Here is an 18162-nt window from a genome sequence, read left to right as displayed (position 1 = left end):
TATTTTGGAAAGACCTTGGTTAATCAACGTTTAAAAATTAATCTCCAGAAAAAATGTTGACAGATTTCCTCATCCTTTTAAAACATTTCCTTGCAGAATACTTAATGTGATAGAAGAATTAAAATAGCTAGACAAAGTTTTTTTTTTTTTTTTTTGGTCATCCTGGTAATAAATTGCTTCTACTAGACCAACAGAAACAAAACTTTAAACTAGATGCATAACCCGTGACAGAGTGGATTTGTTACAGATCTTAATCAATGATATTAATCTCATAATTAACCTCATAATTAGCATAAGTATAATTGTAGTGGAAATAGTATTCGCTATATATCTCATCTGCTCCTAAAAAACTTTCCTGCTCTTCCTGTTGCATTTTCCTCCTTCCTTGCTTCCTATCCCTCTTTTTCCTACGTTCCTTCCCCCCAACCCCCCCCCCCCCATTTAGGAAACACATGCTAATTACTTGAAAGGAATCCAGGTTCTTCAGAAATGCTAAGACTTTTTGTCTTTGGAAACCTGAATCTTTACATGGCTGGGAAATATCATGTTGTTGGAAGCTGTGTTAATCGGTTTTGCTTTAGCTGATGGTCATGGTTCTATAATAGTGTTCCAAATTATGTGAGTTTTCTCCATAGAAAATCTGATGAAGGGGCGCCTGGGTGGCTCAGTGGGTTAAAGCCTCTGCCTTCGGCTCAGGTCATATCTCAGGGTCCTGGGATAGAGCCCCACATCAGGCTCTCTGCTCAGTGGGGAGCCTGCTTCCTTCTCTCTCTCTGCCTGCCTCTCTGCCTACTTGCGATCTCTGTCAAATACATAAATAAAATCTTCAAAAAAAAAAAAAAAAAGAAAATCCGATGAAACAGAAGAATGCTATTGTATTTAGCCAATATCAGTAAGTATTATCTGCGCTATAATCTGGATTCAAACTTTTCTCTTGTTTCTCTTCCTTTAAAATATGAATTTCCTCAAAGGAGGTGTCTTAGTGCAGGGTGCTTGCTTCCTAACACAGCACTTTCAGAAAGGGTAGGGGAAGCTTTACCCAAGAGGTTGGTAATGAAATGTTTTTTAAAAAAATTAAGCTACTGTAATCATTTACATTGTATGTTAATTAAGGATTCACATTTTGTTACTAGCCACATTCTTGCTGTAGGTCCTTCTGCAAGTTACTTAAACTTTCTGACCTTTAGTTTTTTCATCTGGAAAGGGATTACAATAACATTCATAAGGATGATGTGGGGAACTAATAACATGGTGTTGGTTCATAAGTGCTAAAGAAGTGCTCCCTATAATGATAATTTTCATCATCACTATTACAAATTGCCTGCTCAGGATTCCTGAATTGACAAATTCTTCCAAGAACCAAGTCTAGAAGCACAGCTGAGATGTAATAAGTCTGTTTTCCTAGGAAATAGACTCTGAAATGGAAATTTGCGAAGCAAGTTTATTGAGGAGTGCTTTCAGTAACATCTGTCAGTGGACAGATGGTGGATTTGAACTGAGAGGCTGGTGCCCCTTGCTTCAGGTGAACTGGAGAGCTCTGGCACCCAGATAGCCCTTCAAAGTTGACCTTCGAGAGAAGGGAAATTGGTATGTGTGTTTTCACATTGGGTGGTCATGGATGTGGACTTCCCCAGGTCTGGGGGAATGAAAATTTGGGTGCAATAGTTTTCCTCATTTGAAAGCAAATCCTGGGGAGGCACTCAATTGGGTGGTAAGCAGCCAACACGCCCTGCATCTGGGAATGACTTCAAATGACTTCATTGGTCCTGAAGGGAGAGATTAGGTAGACCATCATAGGGTCCATTACTACTGTCCAACCGAGAATTTACCACATGTGTGAATCCATGAAACTCCTTAAAAATAATGTTACGTAATATATAAATGAACAAAAATTATGTAGTAACAGGTTAAGTTTTGTAAGTCAAAAAGTTGAGATGTAAGGAATTCGTGGTAATCAAGATCACTCTCCAGGAGAGGTAAGATTTAAGACATACCTTGAAGCGGGACGCCTGGGTGGCTCAGTTGGTTGGACAACTGCCTTCGGCTCAGGTCATGATCCCGGAGTCCCGGGATCGAGTCCTGTATCGGGCTCCCAGCTCCATGGGGAGTCTGCTTCTCCCTCTGACCTTCTCCTCGCTCATGCTCTCTCTCACTGTCTCTCTCTCAAATAAATAAAATCTTAAAAAAAAAAAAAAAAGACATACCTTGAAGAGTCAGTGGTCTGGGAAGAAAGTCCAGATCAGCAGGTGATAAGACCAAGGTATAAGGATGGAAGTCAGAAGGGCTGGTGGAATAGTTACTTTTAAATAAACACGTGCAGTTTTATTGTGCACATTTAATAACAAATATTTTGCTTATGGTAATATTCTAGAGCCCCTGAAACTAACAGGTAAACAACAACAATAATAAACACAACAACTAAATTAAGAGTTATGGCATGTCCAATTACATACTAACTGAAGACAGAGACCATAGGTCATTCACTCTCCAGTGATCAGTAAAATGTCTTTTCTATAAATGGTAGTCAGAAAGAAACTTTAATAAAATAGGAGGAACTGATCCCTGCTTAGTGCTTAGCATTGTATGTGCTCACAAGCTATGGGTCAAGTAATTAGAGTAATCAAGATGCAGTCACTGACTTTAATTAAACTTTACAGCACTGAGTGAGGAGTAATAAATTTATATGAAATAAAAGTGGAGAGGATTTAGGGCCAATCTGAATTGCATATTGATTCAGATGATAGTAAAATATATGTGTATGGATAGATCGGTAATTAACTAGTGAAAATCATTTGCAATGAGTCTTCTTTCTCAAATACATATTCACAAAGAATATAGTGAAAAAAAATGCCCAAACATTTTGTTAGTCTTAGTCCTGATGCTAGACATCTGCATATTTCTGAATAGCTGCAGGTGTAACATTGCATGGCCATGCTCAACTTAATGAAGAATGATCAGAGTACTTAATTAATTTTGACTTTGAATTAGAATTAGAAGTCTGAATCTAGGAAATAGGAGGTCAAGCAGACTCAGAGTAAGGAAATTCCCTAGTAAAGGAATTAAGAGCTTTGTTCTAAGAGGATTGAATGTCTTCTCGTGTACTCACCTGTCATTTTTCTAGTGTTTGTTATGTGCTAAATCTAGGAAACCAACAACTATGGAAATATGAAGTTTTTATTCTTATGATAGTGTTTAATGGAGGGCCAGAGGGAGAAAATAACTAAATACATATGTAGTTGTCAATTGTTGAGTACTAAGATGGAGACAAATGTGTGTGTATGTGGAGGGCAGGGAGATACTCACTTAGGCTAATGAGGGAAGACACCAGTAGAACAATAAACTTTAAAGGATAGATTAAGAACTTGGCTAATAAAAGATGAAGAAACTGGTAGGAGGAGGAAGTAGGAAGGAGAATGTTCTATGTAGAAGGAACAACATGCAAGAAGGCCCTGATATAGGAAAGAATTTGGCATATTTGTCACGTGGCAGGAGTCCACAGGTTCGTAATGGTATAGGCAAGAGAGAGATACAAGCTGAAATGGGAAGGGCAAAGGGTATACAGCCTTGGTTAAGCACATAGATTTTAATTTATGTCATGGAAACCAATAACATTTTTTAAAATTTTATTTAATTTCATTTTTTTTCAGTGTTCCAAAATTCATTGTTTATGTACCACACCCGGTGTGCCATGCAATAGTGCCCTCCTAAACACCCACCACCAGGCTTGCCCACCCCCCACCCCCTTCCTTCCAAAACCCTCAGTTTGTTTCTCAGAGTCCACAGTCTCTAATGATTTGTCTCCCCCTCTGATTTCCCCCAACTCACTTGTCTTCTCCATCCCCAATGTCCTCCATGCTATTCCTTACACTGCACAATTAAGTGAAACCATATGATAATTGACTCTCTCTGCTTGACTTATTTCATTCAGTGTAATCTCCTCCAGTCCTGTCCATGTTGATACAAAAGTTGGGTATTCATCCTTTCTGATGGAGGCACAATACTCCACAGTGTATATGGACCGCATCTTCTTTATCCATTCATCCATTGAAGGGCATCTTGGCTCCTTCCACAGTTTGGGAACTGTGGCCATTGCTGCTATGAATATTGGGGTACAGGTGGCCCTTCTTTTCACTACATCTGTATCTTTGAGCTAAGTACCCAGTAGTGCAATTTCAGGGTCATAGGATAGCTCTTTTTTTAATTTCTTAAGGAATCTCCACACTACTTTCCAAAGTGGCTGCACCACCTTGCATTCCCACCAACAGTGTAAGAGGGTTCCCTTTCTCCACATCCTCTCCAACACTTGTTGTTTACTGTCTTGTTGATTTTGGCCATTCTGACTGGTATAAGGTGGTATCTCAATGTGATTTTGATTTGAATCTCCCTGATGGCTAGTGATGATGAACATTTTTTCATGTGCCTGTTAGCCATTTGTATGTCTTCTTTGGAGAATTGTCTGTTCATGTCTTCTGCCCGTATTTTGATGTGATTATCTGTTTCGTGTGTGTTGAGTTTGAGGAGTTCTTTATAGATCTTGGATATCAGCCGTTTGTTTGTAGTGTCATTTGTGAATATCTTCTCCCATTCCGTGGGTTGCCTCTTTGATTTGTTGACTGTTTCCTTTGCTGTGCAGAAGCTTTTGATCTTGATGAAGTCCCAAAAGTTCATTTTCGCTTTTGTTTCCTTTGCCTTTGGAGACATATTTTGAAAGAAGTTGCTGTGGCTGATGTCGAAGAGGTTACTGCCTATGTTCTCCTCTAGGATTTTGATATATTCCTCCCTCACATCGAGGTCTTTTATCCATTTCAAGTTTATCTTTGTGTATGGTGTAAGACAATGGTCGAGTTTCATTCTTCTATACCTAGCTGTCCAATTTTTCTAGCACCATTTTTGAAGAGACTATTTTCCACTGTATAATTTTTCCTGTTTTGTCGAAGATTATTTGACCATAGAGTTGGAGGTCTGTATCTGGTCTCTCTACTCTGTTCCACTGGTCTATATGTCTGTTTTTGTGCCAGTACCATGCTGTCTTAGTGATCACATCTTTATAGTAAAGCTTGAAATCAGGCAACATGATGCCCCAGTTTGGTTTTTCTTTTTCAAAATTTCCTTAGCAATTCAGGGTCTTTTCTGGTTCCATACACATTTTAGGATTGTTTGTTCCAGCCCTTTGAAAAATACCAGTGGGATTTTGATCAGGATGGCACTGAAAGTGTAGATTGCTCTGGGCAGTACAGACATTTTAACAATGTTTATTCTTCTGATCCGTGAACCTGGAATGATCTTCCATCTTTTTGTGTCTTCTTCAGTTTCTTTCATGAGTGTTCTGTAGTTCCTCGAGTACAGATCCTTTACCTCTTTGGTTAGGTTTATTCCCAGGTATCTTGTGGTTCTTGGTGCTATAGTAAATGGAATTGATTCTCTAATTTCCCTTTCTGTATTTTCATTGCTAGTATATAAGAAAGCAACTGATTTCTGTACATTGATTTTGTGTCCTGCCATATTACTGAATGGCTGTAGGAGTTCTAGTAGTTTGGGGGTGGAGTCTTTTGGGTTTTCCATATAAAGTATCATGTCGTCTGCGAAGAGACAGAGTTTGACTTATTCTTTGCCAATTTGAATACATTTTATATCTTTTTGTTGTTTGATTGCTGTTGCTAGAAGTTCTAGTCATATGTTGAACAACAGTGGCGAGAGTGGGCATCCTTATTGTGTTCCTGATCTCAAAGGGAAGGCTTTCAGCTTTTCCCCATTGAGAATGATATTTGCTGTGGGTTTTTCATAGATAGATTTTATGAAGTTCAGGAATGTTCCCTCTATCCCTATACTTTGAAGCATTTTAATCAGTAACAGATGCTGTATCTTGTCAAATGTTTTTTTCTGCATCAATTGAGAGGACCATGTGATTCTTCTCTCTTCTCTTATTGATTTGTTCTATCACATTGGTTGATTTGTGAATGTTGAAGCATTGCTGCATCCCATGGATAAATCCCACCTGGTCATGGTGGAAAATCTTTTTAATGTACTGTTGGATCCTATTAGCTAGGATCTTGTTGAGAATCTTGGCATCCATATTCACCAAGGATATTGGTCTGAAATTCTCCGTTTTGGTGGGGTATTTGCCTGGTTTGGGGATCAGGTTTATGCTGGCTTCACAGAAAGTGTCTGGAAGTTTTCCTTCTGTTTCTATTTTTTTGAAACAGCTTCAGGAGAATAGGTATTACTTCTTTTTTCAATGTTTGGTAGAATTCTCCAGGGAATCTGTCAGGTCCTGGGCTCTTATTTTTTGGGAGGTTTTTGATCACTGCTTCAATCTCATTACTAGATATTAGTCTATTCAGAGTCTCAATTTCTTCCTGATTCAGTTTTGGAAGTTTATAGGTTTCTAGGAATGCATCCATTTTGTCTGGTTTGCTTAACTTGCCAATAAAATATTTTAACCAAAGGAATGACATTAATTGATCCAACAAATATGTATTGAAAGTCTTAATATATGCCCTGAAAGGTTCTCGGTCCTTGGCATACATTAGTGAGATAAGACACACATTCTGGTTTGTACTGGACATAAACTGTATACCTTAGTTTGTGTATAGGTGGTGAAGATAGACAACAAACAGTAGGCCTAATAACTGAATTTTATGATAAATCAAAAAGCAATGAAATTTAAGGCCACATAAGGTTAGGATTGTCAGGGGTGGGATGTTGGAAATTACCTGCGATTTTAAATAAAGCAGTCAGGGCAGTCTTTGATGATCAGATTATGATTTTAAAAAGATCGCTTTGCTTCAGATATTTGGGTTTTTCTTCCAGACTGTGACTCTGAACTAATGGAAATACATTTTGTTATCCTTGATATGATACAAACTCTGCCTCTGTATCAAGATTTTTATGTAAGTGTGATTGTTTGTAACTGTTCCTATTGCTTTATACTCAGGATCCCCTTGGATTTTGTATTACTGTGTTTCATTCACTGTACTAGTGTTATGGTTCTGTGCTTCTGTTTCATTCTTGTGACATTGTTTGAATGTGAGATGATTTAGAAAAATATGCTTTCAACAGCTTAAGAGAAGGAAAAACATAATATTTTTATACCCAGTGGGTTACCTGAGTAAGCAGATAATCATATTCTAAAAATTGGTTAATTCAACAGGAGAGAAGTCAGTTTTCTGGACATTTCAGTATCTTTTGTTGCCCTACATTGGCTGTAGAATGAAGAATTCAAGCCCGATTAAGAACTGGTAAGATTGCTCTGCAGAAACTTTAAACTGGAACTAGACTTAAGTTAGGATCAGCTCTTGTCTTGATGTCAACGTCCGATCAAGAACAATGTGTGATATCTTGACTGATGTCTGATGTCTTGTCTTGATGTCAGTGTCTGATCAAGATCAATTTTCTATTATCATTTGGTTCCTCCTCCCCAGTTACATGTGCTTGAGATGATTTTTAGAATATAGTATATTCTATGGGTCTATTTAAAATATTTATATCATCATGGTATTAGAGATGTTTAAAGAGAAAGTCTGACTAATAAGATTTATCAATTTAATTTATCAATTAAATTTTACGACAAAGTGGAACATACCCTTTCTTATTAATTCTTCATTCATTCAACAAACACTTACTGAATTTCCATTATAGGGTAAGTCCAGGTCTAGGTGCTCAGGAATCAGATGAAAAAGACAAAATTCTTACCTTGGGATGCCCACACCAAAGAAGATACAGATATCTTTCTTTTCTAGAGATCATTTTCAGTTGGATATGTGAAACCCAACTCGTTCTAAAACTTTAAAAGTGATGAAGGACGGAAAAAAAAGGAGATATGTTAACTGAGGTAGAGAGGAAGGATATAAGATCGACTCCAGAGATAAAGCATTTTATTAGACAAGTTTTACTCTGTACAAGCACTGTCAACTAAGAGGATGCCTGTGTGCTGAAATGCAGTTCATGCTTCACTAATGGAGTTTTCTACTTTGTAACAGGATTGCTTCTTCTGATACGAGGGGTGCCTTTTTCTAATATTCAAAAGCTGTGAATGGATGAGTGGTAACAGTGATCAGCTCTTATATTTGATATAAGATTGATATCAAATCAATTGATATCTGATATTGATATCTGATAACTGATTGATAACTGATAATTATCAGTTTTTTGATAACTGATAATTGATAACTGATAATTACAGCCTTGACATGTGTCAGGCATCATGCTATGTGCATAAGATCTCATTTTATCTGAACCACCTAATGAGGGAGACTGATATCATCCCCCTTTTACAGATGAGAAAACTGTGGCTTGGAGAGAATGTAGTGTATACCCAGCTAGTGGAGCCAGGATTTGAAGTTCCATGGCTCACTGATTCCAACAACCACATTGAAGCATAATGTATACAAACATGCCTACACACACACACACACACACGCACACACACACACACACACATACTTGAATTTGATAATCATTTGCCGCTAAAGAGTATACAACATCTGTAGACTAGCAGAGGATTCAAATGTATAGCAATTTTGTATTTAGAATTCAGTAATACTGAGCAGGGATAAATTGCTGTTATGGGATTCTTGTTACACTGCTCTATTAATTTAACAGCAGACTCTGACTTTATTACAGTAAATAACATATTCATTAAAATGTTTAAACACTCATGAATGAAGAGAAGAGGCATTAGATATGTAGTCTGGTAGCATAACAAAGCAGTGGAATCATTTCGCTGCAATAGGGAATTCTGGGGAGGTGATCTGCATGTTCTCAGTTTCTGACTCAGTCTGTTTTATGTTTGGCATTCAAGCCTTTTCATACATACCACAGAGGCTAACTAAAGAGAGCTATTTATTTGGGAGAGAAAAAACAGCAGCCTCTCAGTGGAATCAAGCAATTAAGAAGTAATGTAAGCCTTCATGAAGAAAAACTTTGTTTTGGATTGGTTTAGGCTAACCCACCACAGGGAAGAATTGAGCAGTCCTTCATTCATTCATGTGGCATGAAAAAGACAATTGCATTTCGAGCAGGGGACTGAAAATGCAAGTGCTTTACGAATGTCAACTAAAACTGCTTCTGCAGGCAATTTTTTTTTTATTTTATTTTTATTTATTTATTTATTTTTTTATTTTTTTTAAAGATTTTTATTTATTTATTTGACAGAGAGAGATCACAAGTAGACAGAGGCAGGCAGAGAGAGGGAGGGAAGCAGGCTCCCTGCTGAGCAGAGAGCCCGATGCGGGACTCGATCCCAGGAACCTGAGATCATGACCTGAGCCGAAGGCAGCGGCTTAACCCACTGAGCCACCCAGGCGCCCTTCTGCAGGCAATTTTGTTTAAGATTCTAACTTCATAGGTTTAAAATTATCTATTCTGGGGAAGGATAGCTCCTGGATATTCCTAATGTCAGTCTTAGGGGCTTTTATACTGGTAAGTTAAAATCTACAACAGGAGTGATTTTAAGACATAAAAAATTATCTTTGGCTAATTTTAATCACCCCTGGAGGCTTTTGAACAGGATACTGTAGGTACACAGCGTGTTATATGTGGCAAAGAACACTGAGGTTGTTGTAAAGACGTGCGCTATAAGAACTCAAGTGATAACAGTGGTGCTAAGAGAAGATAGATGAAGAGAAATAACATCTTGTACTGATAATTCTTGACTAGTCTTAATAGAATATATGAGTCATTGGAGAGGAAAGGGTTGGTCTCTTTCTGCTGCATCCGTTCACTTATTTAAGCAGTAGGTACTTAGCACCTATGAACTCCAAGGCACAGGGCCGTGCTGAGTATACATTGATTGAAAAAAATAAGACCCTTGCTCACACAATGAAGGCAATCTAGGCAGAGGCACACAGAGTACATGGCACTAAAATTGTATGATGGAGATATGTAACGGAGCCAAGCAAATAAAGGAAGGCTTTCTTCCAATAAGTCATGCATGGGCTGAGATCTTATGTACAAGACAGAGTTAACTTGGTGAATAAGAGAAAGACTGTTTTAGCTAGGAAAAGTTCGTGTATCAAGGAAGAGGATGATGCAAGGACCTGTGAGACTGGCGTAGAAAGTAACATGGTGTGATTGTATTTCTTTGCTTCGTGAAATTAGGTCTGATGGTGCGATAGACCTTGGCTAATGAATCAGGAATGATTCACTGCACTCTTCCTTTGAACAATCCGTCAGCATAGGTCCCTTCAAACAGGATCATGGGGAACCTCAGCAGCCCGCAATGGACATGTAGCAAGAGGGAGAAAGAAAGCATTTTTTATTTTCAGCCTACGAGGACACTGATAAGCTGCTTGAAACTGTGGTGTTACCCAGATTATTCTGATTGATACAGGGCCACATTATGTACAACATTTTAATCAATATTAATTATTGTTATCTTTATCCAAAGAGCAATGGAAAACTATTAAAGAATTTCGGGTAGGGTGATCAATAGTATCACTGCCATCTTGTTAGCTAGCTCATCCTTGGTGAGGTCAAGTTTATGCTTTGCCATTATACCTAATGGTCCGGACAGTTTGTGTACAAGCTCACCGAACAAGTCTTAGGTGATTGAGACAAGATGCCTACAGGATTGGTTTGACATCTTCTCGCCCAGATTTTTGAAATCCTTCTTTATAGTGTGTGCCCTCAGAAGAACATTCATACTTGGGTGTTAATACCCTCATATAGTGCCCATTCCTAATACATCCTTATTCCCTAGATCTCCAGTTTTCTAGTCTTGTCCTTCTCAAATTTCTAGCCTTCCAATCCTAATATAAACTGTTACCCACACACACCAACATTCTGTTTACCATGAGGTAACCACTGTGTTTAAGCATAGTCGAGTTTGAAATTCAGTTCCAAATTTCTACCTTTGAGGGAAATCTCAGGTACTATATTGGTCATGGTGCTGTCAGGAAAAGGTAAACCATTTTGCACATTTCAAGCAGGAGGAGAGTAAATTTAGGCAAAGTTCAGAAAGGTATTAGATGAGCTGGAGAAACAAATGGGAGAAAGATATTGTTTCCTAAAGATCAAGAAATTGTAACTGTCCTGGATAGAAAAGCATGAGGGGGACTGTTTAGAAAAATGTCCTTGCTTACTATTGCTGCTAAGGAGGAATACGGAAGTCTGTCCCACTGAACATCCTGAAACTTCCGTTGACACAGCTGGAGCCCGTTATGTGCCATTGTACATAATTTCTTTGCTGATAATGCAGCTGCTGTTTTAATTGCCCCCAGAATCAGAATAAAAGGGCTTTTCCTTTTCTATCACCTTCGATTCGTTCAGCACATCTCATTAGAAGAATCCAACAAAAACCCAGATTACTAGGGAGTTTGTTATACTTTGTAGGTGTTTTATCCCTGGTGATACAAAAGCATACAGAAGAGAGAATAGCCACTGCACAGTACATAATTAGTCCTTGATGTAGTGTTCAGCGATTCATTAGTTAAGTATAACACCCAGTGCTCATCATAGCACGTGCCCTTCTCAATACGCTTCACCCTGTTACCCCCTCCCACCCTCCCCTCTGACACCCCTGGATTGTTTCTTGGGGTCCTTATTTTTTCATGGTTCATCTCCCTCTCTGATTTCTCCCTCTTTGGATTTCCCTCCCTTCCCCTATGGTCCTCTGTGCTATTGCTTATGTTCCACATATGAGTAAAACCATATAATTGTTTTTCTCTGCTTGACCTACCTCACTGAGCATAATCCTCTCCAGTTCCATCCATGTTGACACAAATGGTGGGTATTCATCCTTTCTGATGGCTGAGTAATATTCCATTGTGTTTCTTTTTTTTTTTTTAAAGATTTTATTTATTCATTTGACAGACAGAGATCACAAGTAGGCAGAGAGGCAGGCAGAGAGAGAGAGAGGAGGAAGCAGGCTCCCCACAGAGCAGAGAGCCTGATGTGGGGCTCGATCCCAGGACCCCGGGATCACGACCCGAGCCAAAGTCAGAGGCTTTAACCCACTGAGCCACCCAGGCGCCCCAATTCCATTGTGTTTCTATACATCTTCTTTATCCATTCATCTGTTGAAGGGCATCTCAGCTCCTTCCACAGTTTGGCTATTGTGGACATGGCTGCTATGGAGAATATGAAATTAAAAGTCATTGGGCACTATCGGGTGAAAGGGATTGTGGTCACATTTCGATTTAGTGGAGATCACCACTCTCTTAATTTCCCTCTACTTCATTAACTATTCCTCCTTTGCTCTCTTTGCTAATTTTTTCTCGTAATCTTGACCTCCCAGTATTATAGTCCCCTATGTCTCAGGCCTCAGATTTGTAGCTTCTTCATATACTCATATGCTTAAGGGCATTCTCTCCTATCTCATGATCTGTAGACTGACCATCTGTGTGTCAGTGGAAGGAAGATTTAGACCCAAATCTTCCTCCAAATTTCAGACTTCCACATTGGGTCAGCCACTTGAACATTTCTTAAGGCAGATTAAATAGTACTTAAAATTTAGCATATACCACAACAGAACCTTTGGTTTTCCCCCGTTTCTCCCTCCAAAAACAAGGAGCCATAACAACACACACACACACACACACAACTTTCATCCTTCCCCAGTCTCCTACAGTTGTACTGACTGGTGGTGTCATCCTTCAGTTACTCAGTCCAAATACCTGGGAGTTACATCTGACCCGTCTATTACCCCGACCCTGTACATGTCTTACAGTAGCACATTCTGTCTGCTCCATCTTCAAGATAGCTGCAAAGTCTGTCCTTGACCTTTCCACCATAACCATTCTAGTCACTAGCATCTTTTTTTCTGGACTATTTTAATGGATCCACAACTGGTCTGTCTTCTTTCTTTTTTTAAAAGATTTTATTTATTTATTTGACAGACAGAGATCACAAGAAGGCAGAGAAGCAGGCAGAGAAATAGAGGGGAGGAAGCAGGCTGAGCAGAGAGCCGGATGCGGGGCTATATCTTAGGACCCTGGGATCATGACCTGAGCCAAAGGCAGAGGCTTTAACCCACTGAGCCACCCAGGCACCCCTGGTCTGTCTTCTTTTGATTTTAACGCCCCCTACAGAGTCTGTGCCACAACGCAGCCAGAGTGACCTTCCAAAAGTTTAAAGAGGTTAAGTAGCTTTGCTGCTCAAATTTCTGTAAAGGATTCCCATCTCACTCAAAATAAATTCCTAAGATTGTTAATGTGGCCTATAAGGTTCTGCACCGTTACCTTTCTGACTTAGTTTTACCAGCCACTCTCTATCACTTGCAATACCCCAGCACACTACTTCTTTGCTATTCCTCAACATAATAAACTTATTCAGTGCTTTTGCACTGACTTACCTTTCCATGGAATGCTATTCCCCTACTTATATATAAGTCTTGTTCCATCAATTTTGTTAGGCCTCTGCTCAAATATCATTTTAAAGAACCTTTTCCTGATTATCAAAAAAACTTTCTTCCATATGTTCTATTTCCTTTCCCTGATTTACTTTTCTTTCCACAGCACTTACCACTCTTGTCCTTTCTATAATTCTTTGTTTCTATTTACTCTATACAACTCTTTGTTTATTGCCCATCTCTCGCCACTAAAATGTTTAGCTTTGTGATTGCAGGCACTTCATTTTATTCACTGATGTTTTCTTTGTATCTAGGGGAGTGCTTGGCCCTAGGAAGGTGCTCACCGCATACTTGTTGAATGGATGGATGGATGAATGAATAAGTGAATGCAATATGAAAAATGGATTGGAAGGATTCTAGAATTGTTGCAATTTGGGTTGGAAAGTTACTGATGCATGATGGTAGCTCGAAATAGGGTGGTGATGGTAGTAGAGGGAGGGCAGCATATGTTTTCAAGAGGTATTTATAAAACAATAGACAGCATTTGGTGGTCAATTGAATGTAGGTGGCAAGGAAGAGTTCAATGTTAAAGACGACATTTAGATTTCTAGGTTGTGCAACTGAATTAATGATGGTGCTATTCTCTTGAGAAAAAGGAATAGAAGAGGACTTGATGTTAAGGCTAAAATCATGAATTAATTTTGAACAGTTAACTTTAGCCATGTATATTCAGACCCAACCTTTATATCTGAGGAACAATTACCTGAATAATTCAAATCCCTAGATTAATCTAAAAATACTTATAATGAAGAAGCTATTTATGTTGTTGGGCTCTAGGGTTCTTGATGAAAGTATGTATAATTACTAGAGAAATCTTCCTTTTCCCCACTTATAGGAACTATTTTTCTTTTAAGTCACTTAAGGCCCCTTCTGCTCTGAAAGTCTGCTGCAAGAAAGTATCTAACACAAGTCACTTACACCGTAGTGTGAATTTGAGTCTATGAAGCATTCTGATGAAGTTACCTGATTTCTGACTATGTAATAAAAGTCCCCACCCTTGTTCCCACTCAGATTTCAAGCAAGAGTAATCAGGTAGGCAAGATCCTTTTAGGAATAGTAACTCATCGATTATATGTGAAATTATATTTATCAAAAGTAATTTAAACCTATTTTTTATTCATAAGATAAACTCTGGATTTGTTCTGATAGTGTCAGAGAGAGGAGTAGCTGAAGCATTTCTAGCTTCATTTCCAGTTGTGAAATAAATGGATCCTCAGCTCCATGAATTTCAAGCCAGAATAAGCAAGTAGGTAAAATCATTGTAGGAATAAAGACCTATCTATAATCCATGAGATTATATCAATCTGCAGGGTAATTTAAACCCACTTTTTATACATAGGATAAACCCTCAGTTTATTTTAATAATCTCAGCTATGTAAATGGCTGGTTGCCTGGGAGATATATTATGTCTTCTGCTGTAGGCATGTCGAGAAAAGAAATTGCTTAGTGATAAAAATTTGAAAAGGATGAGGGCTGGTAGAGTAAACCTTTTATGATAGATCTACCTTCGCAGTGTCTTTCTGAAATGAGAAGTTGCATCCCAAAAGAGGTGTTTATGTTCAATATGAAAACTACTACTTTGATTAAAATAGCAGAGTAGAGAAAATAGAGTTGTTTAAATGTTAATTATGTCCCAACTGAAGAAGTGTTCACGTGACAAAAAGAAAGAGTTCCCTCCTACATACACACACACACACACACACACACACACACACACACTCCAAGTCCAAGTATGTATTCATGCATTATAGACATACTTCCTTAGCGTCTATGTGACATGTTTGGGTCTGATGCTATGGGATATAATGAATGCGAATAGACCATGTTTGCTTCATTTGAGAGTCTCTTGGTTTGTTACATGATGGAATATATTTCTGTAACTTCAGTGTAATATATAATAGAACACATATCAAGGGAGTTACAGTCTTGTAGGAATTCAGAAAAGAGAGATTACTGCTGACTGGGATGGGATGGTGGGGAGAATTTAGGTGGACTGTTAGAGAAGGCATACCTGGACTGTGCTTTGTGAAATAGACAATACCGTAGGCAAGCAGTCATGGAAAAGATAAAGCTAATATGAACACAGGCCTTGAAGCAGAAAGTCATTGCACACATCTAGTCTTATGCAAGCGATTGTTTGACCGGACCGCAGAGCACATGAAAAATGCTGCAGAAAGACTGCAAAGAGAGCTTAGGGTAGAATAAGTTGTCTTCCATTGCAGTATAGATATTTGGGCGTAGTTTCTCTGAAGATCAGAACTGGACAGAGAATTGAGACACCAATTCCTTCTGTTAACCTTCTGTTAACTATTTGTGGGAAAGTGGGTAAGATCTCATCTTTTTGAGACATCAGATTATTTATCTGCAGAATGAAGAAGTTCGTGCAGTCTCTGAAGTTCCTTCTAATTCTAAGATTCCTTCAACCGTTCAAATTCAGATTTGATGGTTTTTTCTACTCCTGTGAAATTCGCTATTAATGTTATTGGGCAGACTTTCCTCTGAAATAGCTCTTCAATCCATTCTTCATTCTTATTCCAACTAACATTGCTTTGGTATATAAATCTGCTTCTTTATCTTTGGCTTCAACCTGCTTATTTTGTATCACTAGCCATCAAGACCCATATACCCAAAGTGCAATGATAACAGAACATGGGAAATTTCCTAAACCTGCCTTGCATATCCAGGCTTTTATAGCATCACTCATACTCTTTCTGCTTAGAATGCCCTCCCTGCTCGTTTCTTATGCTTGAGGAAGTCCTTATCTAGTTTCATAGATCAGTTCAAATACTATTATTTCCCTAAAGTCTTTCCCCCTGACTCTTGTCTTTTTTGGGGTTTAAGGGCAGTCTTCCCAAAGTACTTTATTTTATAACTACTGTGTTTAGCTTTGCTTTATAAGCATCTGTTTTCCACTGATTATAAATTGTTCATAAATTTATCCTTCAAAACACCCAGTTCAATGATGTGCATGAAGGAGGTGCTCAAGGCAACACTTCAGTGCACCAAATAAATGGCAAATAATACCAACAGGTAGTCAACATTGAGACTTTCAACCAAAATAGAGAATTGGCTTATGGTGTGTACTAAGCAAGTTTCCTCTCCAATTGGTAACAATACTATTTTAGGGGTCACTCTGCACTTACAGCCCAAGAAACCAAAACCATAAAGATTCTGTTTTCTTACCTTAAAGTCACAAATGATTTGGATAGGCACAGAACTGAAGCTGAGCCAATCCATTTGCACTCCTAGGTTTTGAAATAAAAACACCAAGAAAAGTGGTTAAAGAAGTAAGCCTAAAAGCACAGAGCTGAGTCACATTCTTGGCAGAATAATAAAGTGCATATGTGGAAAGTTCTGTGGAAGATTCTGGAACTATTCTACTTCTTGCTTTTCCCTGAAACCTGCTTCTTTTTTTTTTTTTTTTTTAAAGATTTTATTTATTTATTTGACAGAGAGAGATCACAAGTAGACAGAGAGGCAGGCAGACAGAGAGAGAGAGAGAGAGGGAAGCAGGCTCCCTGCTGAGCAGAGAGCCCGATGCGGGACTCGATCCCAGGACCCTGAGATCATGACCTGAGCCGAAGGCAGCGGCTTAACCCACTGAGCCACCCAGGCGCCCCGAAACCTGCTTCTTTAGTTTCATCTTGAATCCCACGATATCTGTAATAAAACTGTCTTGAGGTGGTTTGAATTAGATTTTGTTACTTGGAATCAAATGCTGCTTTCTGTGAACACCTCCTAATCCTCTTCTAATCTGATAAAAATCTCTTGAGATTGAATAATAGATGTCAGGTTTCATTAAATGGTACATTATTTAAAAAAATCCATATCTGATTTCTTATATCTCACTTGGCTGGCATATTGCTGGATCCAAATTAGTAATTTGGTAAATTTAGATTGAAATATAAGGGCATTGAAGTGACATGGTAAACATAGCTAGGATTTAAGTCAGTCTGCCAAGAGCTAGTGTGTGGTGTTCTGGGTGACTCACTGAGGCAGTTACTCGATAGGGTTTTGCTAGTGGTCAACTTGAGCCAGAATTCTTGAGTTAGAGCAGAGAACAGAGCAATAAAGACCAGATACAAATATCCATGGAAAAAGAACTAGAAGCAGAAGGATATTTCAGGGCATGCTGACTAACACTAGATGAAGATTTGTGTGTGGCACTGGTGACACTCGAGTGGGATATATTTTTTTTTTTGTAAGAAACGCATAACATGAAATCTGTTCTCTCTCTAGTCTCTGAATATTTGAGTGTCTAGTACAGTATTGTCTATTGTCATTCAGCAGATCTCTAGAATTTTCTTTATGAGTGAGACTCTATACCCACTCAAAAGCATCTCCCTATTTCCTTCTCCCCCACCCAGCCACTTGCCACCACCATTCTACCTTCTGTTTCTGACGTTGACTGATTTCCATACCTCATGTAACTGGCATGGTGCAGTGTTTATCCTGTAACTGATTTATTTCCCATAGCATAGTGTCCCTTCAAGGTTCATGCATGTTGTAGTACATGATAGGATATCCTTTCAAAAAATTGAAATATAGGTGACATATAATGTTAGTTTCAGGTGTACAACATAGTGCTTCAACATTTCTGTACATTACAAAATGATTGCCATGATAGAGCTAGTTATTATCTATCAATACACAAAGGTGTTATAATATTAACTATATTTCCTATGTTATAATTACATCCCTGTGGCTTATTTTAAAGCTGGTATTTTGTACCTTCTAATCCTCTTCCCTTATTTTTCCCATTTTCCCACCACCCCTCCCCTCCGGCAACCACCATATTATTCTCTGTATGTATG

The sequence above is a fragment of the Enhydra lutris genome, unplaced genomic scaffold (assembly GCF_002288905.1).
Source record: "Enhydra lutris kenyoni isolate GAN:26980312 unplaced genomic scaffold, ASM228890v2 scaffoldscaffold22, whole genome shotgun sequence".
NCBI lineage: Eukaryota > Metazoa > Chordata > Mammalia > Carnivora > Mustelidae > Enhydra > Enhydra lutris.
This window is presented reverse-complemented; position numbering follows the sequence as displayed.